Here is an 8,123-nt window from a genome sequence, read left to right on the forward strand (position 1 = left end):
CACAGCCCTTCTTCCTTGAAGTTGAATTCAACAAAAGAAACACGCATCAACCCAAAGCGTCAGTTTCGAACCGGCATATCCCTGCAAAATCATCGCATCGCCGCTGTCTGCTCTGATGTCGTGGACACCACTTGCAGAGTGTGAGATGCAATGACCTCAACTTCAATGCAGCCCCGACTTTGCCACAGCACCTCCGAAGATCCTCTGCAGCTTGCGTCTCGACAAGGTGCCACCGTCGTCCGTGGTTTACCATCTCATCTCGGATGCACACCCAGCCCTGTGTGAATCTCGATCAAGACATCACCAACGGTCAAGCGGCTGAGTTCGGTGCACAGGAATCTACGCTCCATGCTCTCAACATCAACACATCATCGACATCACTTCACCTTTAGGAACCAAGGTCATGCATCAGCATCACCTCCTCAGTGCAACACATCGCCCCAGAGCAGGAAAGCTTTAATGAATCTGCACCATCTTTAAGGAACCAACGCTTCATCTGCATCCGCCACGCCTCACATTCTCTGCACCACTCATCGTCTTGAATTTCCGACACCTTCAAGGTAGTGTACGGGGGTCAGCGGGACTCCTGTATCCGGCCCAAGCTCATCGCGGTCAGACTGAATTTTAGATTTGCCACAGTCAAGCACAACCAAATATCCCCAGTTGTAGCTATAGACTTCCAAGCACTGCATTTTGAATTAATCTTTGAAAATTCATATCTTGACTTGTGTATGTTGGATTTTTGTAATTCTATTTTTGTTTTACTCAGATAAATATTGGTTATTTATTTAATCTAACCCTGGGCTGACAACTACGCTTCGCCCACGTAGTGTACGTAGCGCTGCCTGCTTCGCAGTTTTCGAAGTAGGCGAAGCAGGCAGCGCCAACGCACACGAGGGTGAAGCGCCCACCACCCGCCTCCCGCCCGCCCTCCTTTATAAAAGATAACATTAATTTATAATAAAGAAAATTAAACACCACTTACCTGAAGCGCGGCGTCTCCGGGGCTCCTTCTTCCTGGTTTCCAACTTTTCTGACATATGCGCATGCGCGGATGCCTGCGCATGCGCATTTTGCGCATGCGCGTGCGTAGTGGGGCTACGCGAAGCGCGTAGTGTGCATAGATTTGGGCATACTACGCGCTGCTTCACGTAGCCCCACTACGCCACCTACGCCCACCCTTAATTTAAACTGGTGTGGAGTACTTTTGTGGTGTTTTCACTGTGTTACTGTGTGTGTGTGCACCAATACTTTGCCTCTTTAGTTTAGCCTGACTGCTCCGAGTCATGCTACCAGATGGTGTGCACAGGTAAACTTAGTGTGCACTACACTTACCCTGACTGGAGTGTGGGTCCCTACTTGGTCAGGTTGCAAACCATTGCCAACTAGAGACCCCGTTTCTAGCTCATCATCTTGTATTTATTTGTAGTTTTGAGTATTTAGTTTAGTGTGTGTTAAAGTACTTTTCCTTTCTAAATGATATTCACTGGCTGGACATTGATTTATTGAGTGTAATTTGTTGGGTAGATCTCAGTATAATATAATTACAAGGTGGAGTTAAGCCACTTAATGTGGCTTAACGCCACCTTGTAAATAAGACACCCTTTCACGCTATACTTAGCATGAAAGGGGTGGGCAATGCAACACAGGTCCTATACCCAGCAGCGATCACCAAAGTTAGAAATGGGGTTCCTGATTGGCTGAGGTATGCACCCCGGCAAGGCAGGAACTACCACTCTAGTCAGGGTAAGCTAGATACACAACTGAGATAACTTCTACTCAGCCTATGGCAGCTTGACACAGAGCAGTCAGGCTTACCAAAAGAGGCAGTGTGTAAAGTATTTGTGCAACACACACACATAGTAACACAATGACAATACCACAAAAAGACTCCACACAGGGTTTAGAACAATAAGGAATATGTATCTGATTAAAACGAGACTGAAATGTTAAAAATACAGGGAATACTTTGCAGTATATGCAAATTTTCAAATGGAGGTAAAAATAAGTCTTTCCTTTGTTATGAGAGTCGAAAGTACAATCAAATCACTGTGTTTTATGGTTCAAATGTTGGGAGAACACTTGTGTTTTCGTAGGTTATGTACAGTCACTCCGACGTGGTTATATTGAGTTCAGCCTCACAAAACAGAGGCTCGAGAGTTAAGTGGCTGGCAACAGCCATGAGCATGGGACATCCTTAGTCCCCTGTGACCACATCGGTCCTTTGTACACAGTACCTTCTCCAGGCACTGATGGGGGGCCTCGGAGTTTGGGCTTTTGATGCAGTGGTCAGGTCTGATTAGATGGGGTGAGAGACCGGTACTTATACCAACAAGCATTGGCAATGCCAATAGGTCTCACATTTGCTAGAGGTAGAGGTATTAGCGTTGTGAATGACAATGTCTTTTACCCACGTGTTTTGGTTTGGAGTGGATGTATGTGGTTGGGAGTGGAAGTATATGGGTTGGATTGGAATTGTTAGTTGTGGAATTGTGTGGGGTGGAATTGGGTGGTGTAGAGTTGATTTATGTAGTGGAATTATGTGGCATGGTGGATAGATAGGGGTGAGAGCTGCACAGAATAGATAGACAGGGAGATAAAGAGGGATAGGTAATGTGTGCATGAAGTGGTGAAGAAACTTTAGACAGAGGAACAGAAAGAGTGTGTGAGAAAGATAGAAAGAAGGGGAGAGCAGGTGACAGATGCATAAAGAGGGAGTGCCTGTGAATGCAGAAGACACCCCAAGAAGAGGAGAGCGTGGGATTAAGGGACAAAACCTTGAAAAGGCAAGAGAAAGAAACTGTGCTAGAAGACCTGAGGTCAACCACATGAGAGAGGCAGGAAGAGTGCATGAGAGAGTGAAACAGAGGGGTGAGAGCGAGTACGTGAGCCAGAGACGGGGTGGTTGCTCTTCCAAAAAAAACATATTAACCTCAAAGTAAGGCAGGTGAAAAAACATGTTGGGATGAGGTTTGGTTTACCATCACCTCATGCCAATGGGCAAATAACAAGACCAAGCAATTCACATTGACAGCAATCTGGTTAGTTTCTGTGCCTTTTTATAGCACCCGGTGAGTCAGTATTCATAATTTAGTGTGTAATCAGAAGGCATATATTTGTGAGGTATACTGGGGATGGCAATGTAAGCGAAAATACAGATGAGAATTATGCATAGCTGCTAAAATTTGTCCCGAGTCATGTGTCCAAACATCAGTTGTGACTTTTTAATCATTCTAAAAAGGTAATCTGGGAACATTAGTTAAACACACACAAACAAAGGTGTACAAGTAAACAGATAGCGGCCTATGTTGTGTGTCTGCAATAGTGAGAGGCATGAAAGTAAACTGTGTGCAAGTTAACTATGTCCAAGTTTTGAAAGTAAAAGAAAAAGTAAAAGATGCGTAATGTAGATGGTATACACATGTGATATTTGCTAACTGTGGGCATGGAAAGGAAATGAATGCATGTGAGGAACATACAGCTAAGCAGAACATAAATTAAATATATTAAATATATTCAAAGAACAGGTATTATTGAAATGAGAAGGGTTGTGCAAGTGTAAGTGAAGAAGAAGTGTCTGCAGCACATAGTATGAATGTAAGATATATGATAGGCATGAAATTGAAAGCTAGATAAGTTAGCTGTGTAACTGAAAGGTGGTGGAATTGAGAAATAAGCAAATTATAGTTGCACATAAGAAATTTATTCAAACTGTGGATTTCCATTTGAAGGATAAAAGTCTGCACAAACTAGAGTCTGCCAGCGACAAAAGATATAGAGCTTCGTAGGATGGGCCAGTCGCCAGCCCTCTATAGTGATTTAATACTGCTGGATATGATTTTCTATGTAAAACTAGCAACAATGCATTTTTTTCCATTCTGAAACAAGCATGTTATCTGCAGGAATGTAAGGGGAAGGTGGGAGTGCAAGGGAGGAGCTGGGTGGCGGCTGTAAAGATGAATTGATAAGACAAACCTGGGAGCTTCAGCTGCAACTGGGAGTTAGGGGAACAACTGAGGAGCTGGTTGGGATGTGGGCTGTATCTATCTGGCTAAAACTAAACATTGATGTTGTAAATTACAATGTCTTTTACCAATGTGTTATGGAGTGGATGTATGTGGTGTGGAGTGGATTCATGTGGGTTGGATTGAAATTGTAGGTTGTGGAATCGTGGTGCACGTAATAGTGTGGCGTTAAGTGGATTTGTGTAGTGGCGTGCTGTGGAATTATGTGGATAGTAATTATGTGGTATTGGGTGTAGAGTGTAATTATGTGGATTGGTATTTTGTGTTGTGGAGTGGTATGTAGTGGAGGTTAATTATGTGGTGTGCTGTTGAATTTTGTGGTATGATGTGTAATTCTGTGATGTGATTTGGATGTATGTGGGGTGTTGTGCAATTGTGTTGTTAAGTTGAATTATGTGGTTTGTTGTTGAATTATACGGTGTGGAATGGAAATGTGTGGAGTTGAATTGTGTGGTTGGCACTGTGAGGCATTGAGTGAAATTTTGCTGATTGGACTTATATGGCATGGTGTAGAGTGTATTTATGTGTCATAGAGTGGTTTTATGTGGGGTATATTTGTCTGGTATTGAGCAGAGCGTAATTATGTGGGTTTGAATCATGTTGCGCTGAGTGGTGTTATGTGGAGTGCTATTATGTTGGGTAGTGTTGAACTGTGTGGTGGTGAATTGTGTGGTGAGGAATTGTGTGGTGTTTTATGTCACACTAAACATCCAGGTATGCCACAAGATACCCAGTCGAGTTGAGCGATTCGGTTTGTTGTGCATCTTCTTCAGACTATTCAGATAGGATTCACAATAATATTACCTGATTTTCCCAAGATTACACAATGTTGTCAAGTGAGAGAGTCGGGATTAAAACCTAAGTTTACTGGTTCCACTGTCAACAATTGAAGCTCCAGCATGTTTTCTAAGAAATCAAATGTGTTTATGGCTGATGATGTGCAAAATAGCTTACGCAAATATAGGAAATTAAACCACTTTCCATCAAGAAACTATTCAACTGACAGAAAAATGGCAATTGCAGCTGTCTACAGCTCAATGAAATGCTTGCTTGTATCTAGGTGCCCACCTTCACAAAGCAGACGGAGATGGTCAATTATTTGAAATAGGTGACCATTACCTTGCTGCATCTTTTTGTTCCTGAATCTTTGTTGTTGGTATCATATTTACTGCAAAACTGCTTTAACAATGAACATGTGCTAAAGTATTGACAAGGCATGAGAGGTTTGTTTTTTGTATGTTGTGTGCACATGGACACTCAACATAATGCCGTTCATAAAACATGGGCATTGGCAGGGATAAGTACACTGATTTTCACAATGTTCAACAAAAATGAGCACCAATGGAGGGAGTGGTGTTGAGGAAGAGTGGGGAGAGGGAAGGTAACAGAAAGCAAGGAAGAGATAAGGAGAGTGAAAAGATGGAGAGAGGGAAGAAGAGAGAAAGATGGGGAGGAAAGGGAATGAGATTGAGAGGGACAAGAAAAAAGCAAAACTGGAAGTGGAAGGAAGAAGTGCCTCTGGAAAACAGCAAATGTGATGAGAGTGGAGCTAGAACTACATGCACTGTTAAGAAGAAGAATTTGGAGCATGTCGACCTCCGGAGGATGGTTGGCTGAGCACGCCGTTTTCATCAATAAATTGGTTTTAGTGTTTTGCCCAAAGGTGTCACTTCCTTCCACTTTTGGAGGCTCGATGTGTCGCACAGCTGCAGACATGGGGCATTTATGAACTGGAAGTCTAACACCAGGACCCATGCGTGCTTGGCACCTGAATCAATGTGTCTCACAACAACAATGTGCCTCAGAACTGTTATGTGTTTTTTAATTATAAGGTTTTGAGTGGAAAACGTGTGGGCCGGGGGAGGAATGGAAGTTATGTAGCCGGCATGGAGAAGCACGCTTAGATCCATGAATACTAGTGGCACAAAGAATCAAAGCAGTGAGCAGTACAAGTGCAGGAAAGTGGGAGGTTAAGGGGGAGCAAACATAGGCAAACTGTAAAGTAGAGTCCTGGAGTGCCGAGATGCATATTGTGCTTCAGAGTGACACATATAGAGTAACGGAGGGAAGCATACAAGGGAGGCCACTGCAAAACACGCAACATCCGCTGGACAAACCATGTATCTCCCTGTGCCTAAAAAACACCCAGGTCTGTAAATGTGCTATACAAAACATGGCTTACTCTTCCTTATATGGCTTAACCCTGCCCCTACATAATAGGTAAATATGTTATGATACACTGCTGTTTAAAGGTATGGTCAGCGATGTTAGAATGCTTAGAAAAAAGTGGCGTTTGAAAAGAGGAAACACATATCACTCATCAATCAGCTTTATTCGGCAATTAAGACATAAAAGCACATTTACAAACATTTATTTACAATTATATAAATTACCTAAAAAGAGAATAAAATTCCAATTAAATTTTTCAATGTCCGTCAAGCTAATTCATGCTTTAAGAAGAAAAAGTTAAAAACACATATCAGTATGGCAGCAACCACAATGGCAATAACACAAGAAAATCAAACAAAAAACTCTGTATATTTCATCAACAGCAATCTATTACCAAGAAAGGAAATGCTTCTAAATGAAAGCAAAGGTAAATATCTATTTACAAGTGAAAGTTAAATGTGTTCACATTGCAACTCATACCTTCATTTAGCTAGCAGTTCCAGTAAGTCAGGAACTAAAACTGAAAGTACATTTAAAAAGCACAGTGGACGGCAGCTTGAAACAATCAAAAATGGGGAGTGGAAGCAAATCAAATAGTGGGGCACCGCAGATCAATGGCGAGTACATGGGCGGTGGAGGGAATAGGAGCCAGACAAACAAACAACGGGGGCGAAATAATGGTGACCTGAACAACACAAGAAGATGGGGATTACAAAACTAGAGGGGCAACTCGGGGCCTCTGCTAGAGAAGAGAACACACAGACAAACAATGCAAGCTTATTGGTGCACCCTTCATCAACGTGAAATTGCCCAACAACTGATGCCACACTGCACCCACGGATACCACATATCTTAACAAGCATGTGAGAAACCTTTTGCCTGAGACCACAGCTTTAGGGATTGGAGGGTGGAGGGGCCACACTGCCATGGAGAGCAGCAGTCCTCCATAACAACGGGACAGAGGAATAGGCGCGAGAGGTGACAAATGTGATGCAAGCGCAGGCCAGGTGACTCTTGACAGTGGAACGTGTTCCAAACATGAAGGTCATCATTTAAAAATATCACCGGGAAACAACTTTAGCTGTCTGGAAAGCTTGAAATATAAACAAGTGAGCAGCGAGGAGAGAGCGGAAAGAAAAAGTAGTGCGGCCAAAACTAAACACATGGCACATAGTGAAAGGATTCATATAGCAGGGATACTTTCTAGGGCGGTAGCAAAACAGCCAAAAGGCAGGACAAATGTAAACTATTCACCAATGAAACCAAAGTAATTTTGAAAGGCAGAAAAAACAAACAATGAAAATCACTGGGCATATTCAAAGCCCACAGAGTGAATACAGCAGGTCTCGAAAACAGCACATGTGCACTGCCTAGTCTCGATCTAAATACTGCCTTTGATGTGGGGGGGCTTCAAAAGAACTTCGAAGTACACAGGTCCCCTTTTGGTCCCGTCCTGTCTGCCATCTTAGCTATGGGGGGTAAATCAGCCCTTTGTTTGGAGACAGGACACTACCTATCCAAGTGGAGCGTTACATCCTCTTCTCCCTCCTGCCCAGGATGACCCATCAGTATGCAGGCAAATGCAGATTGTTAGACCTGGCATACTTGGCATGGTTTCCCCTGAAAGTTTGCCTCTACCCCTGTATTTTTGATGCTGTGCTGGATTTCTCTTTTGCTGGCATAGATGCTTTGGGCACTTTGCCACTGCTGATCAGTGTCAAAGTACAAGTACTCCCTATGAAAACTGTTATTATGATTGGTTCTCCCTGATTGGCATATTTGATTTACTGGTAAGCTCCTAGTAATGTGCACTACGTGTGCCAGGCCACTACTAGTGGCCTACAGCAATGATTGTGCCACCCACATGGGTACCCCTGAAAAGGTATCTCAGGCCTGCCACTGTAGTGTCTGTGAGCAGTTTTAAACTGC

The sequence above is a fragment of the Triturus cristatus genome, chromosome 8 (assembly GCF_964204655.1).
Source record: "Triturus cristatus chromosome 8, aTriCri1.1, whole genome shotgun sequence".
Classification (NCBI taxonomy): Eukaryota; Metazoa; Chordata; class Amphibia; order Caudata; family Salamandridae; genus Triturus; species Triturus cristatus.